The sequence below is a fragment of the Cornus florida genome, unplaced genomic scaffold (assembly GCF_030987335.1).
Source record: "Cornus florida cultivar Cherokee Brave unplaced genomic scaffold, ASM3098733v1 CherokeeBrave_3.0.0_Hap2_Chr06, whole genome shotgun sequence".
NCBI classification, from domain to species: Eukaryota; Viridiplantae; Streptophyta; class Magnoliopsida; order Cornales; family Cornaceae; genus Cornus; species Cornus florida.
Genome location: NW_026775576.1, coordinates 56652889 through 56654260, shown reverse-complemented (window position 1 = coordinate 56654260; position 1372 = coordinate 56652889). Strand labels below are relative to the sequence as shown.

Genomic DNA, 1372 nt, shown 5'->3' with positions numbered 1-1372 from the left:
TGTAGTTAAGCACGTTAATTTCAAGTGTCTGCACTTAATCAGCTTACTTGTGGTTAATAAGTAGTTTTTTTTATTTTGATGATTCTAACATCACCTCCATCAGCCAACAAGCTACCATTCACCTCAAGGAACCTCATTTTGATTCTTAATCCAGCAAGGCTTATAAGATGTAATTTCCTCGACTTCTAATATAATTTTTGACAAGGTCCAGGACCTATCGCTGTTGGATGTAACCCCTCTGTCCTAAGGTTTGGAAACTGCTGGAGGAGTCATGACTGTTTTGATTCCAAGAAACACTACAATTCTTACCAAGAAGGAGCAGGTGTTCTCTACCTACTCTGATAACCAGCCCGGTGTGCTGATCCAAGTGTATGAGGGAGAGAGAGCAAGAACAAGAGACGGCTGCTTGTTGGGCAAATTCGAGCTCTCTGGCATTCCTCCTGCCCCCTAGAGGTGTTCCGCAAATCACCATCTGCTTTGACATTGATGCCAATGGTATCTTGAATGTCTCAGCTGAGGACAAAACAATTGGTCAAAAGAACAAGATCACTATCACCAATGAGAAGGGGAGGTTGTCGAACGAAGATATTCAGAAGATGGTTCAGGAGGCTGAGAAGTACAAGTCTGAAAATGAGGAGCACAAGAAAAAGGTGGAGGCCAAGAACGCTTTGGAGAATTACGCCCATAACATCAGGAACACTGTGAAGGATCAAAAGATCAGTTCTAATCTCTCACCGGAAGACAAGAAGAAAATTGAGGATTTGATTGACGAGGCCATTCAGTGGTTGGAAGGAAACCAGCTTGGAGAGGCAGATGAGTTTGACGACAAGATGAAGGAGATTGAGAGCATCTGCAACCCCATCATTGCCAAGATGTACTAGGCGGGTGGCAGACCCGACATGGCCGGTGGCATGGCTGAAGATGGACCCTTGACCGGTGGAAGTGGTGCTGGCCCTAAGATTGAAGAGGTTGATTAAGTACTAGTTAGTATTTTTTTGAAATCATTACACTTTATATTATTTGCTGTTTGATGTTTTGGGTAGTGGTTGTTTTGAGGGATATCACTGGTGGGAAGTCTATATTATTTTCTTGTTGATGGAGCTATTTTAATGGAGACAAGCCTGTCAACCCAGATCCTTGTAGGTATTTTTACTAGATAGTAAAATGCCATCAATGATGGTTCAGATTTTAACAATGACACTCATTATCCGCAAAGGCATTGTATTGGAAAAGGCATCAATCAGTTTTATGATTATATCATATATTTCTTTGATTGTAAATACTGTAACTTGTAAATCATTCAGCATTACAAATGATTGGTTGACACAAAATAAGTTAAATTTAGCCTTATATACAGATCTCAGATTTTTAC

At 40.7% G+C, this 1372-nt stretch overlaps 1 pseudogene; it reads left to right on the top strand.

Moving 5' to 3' along the window:
* The first annotated feature begins 228 nt into the window (after nt 1-228).
* On the top strand, nt 229-977 carry LOC132314872 (heat shock 70 kDa protein 4-like; annotated as a pseudogene).
* Nucleotides 978-1372: the final 395 nt, after the last annotated feature.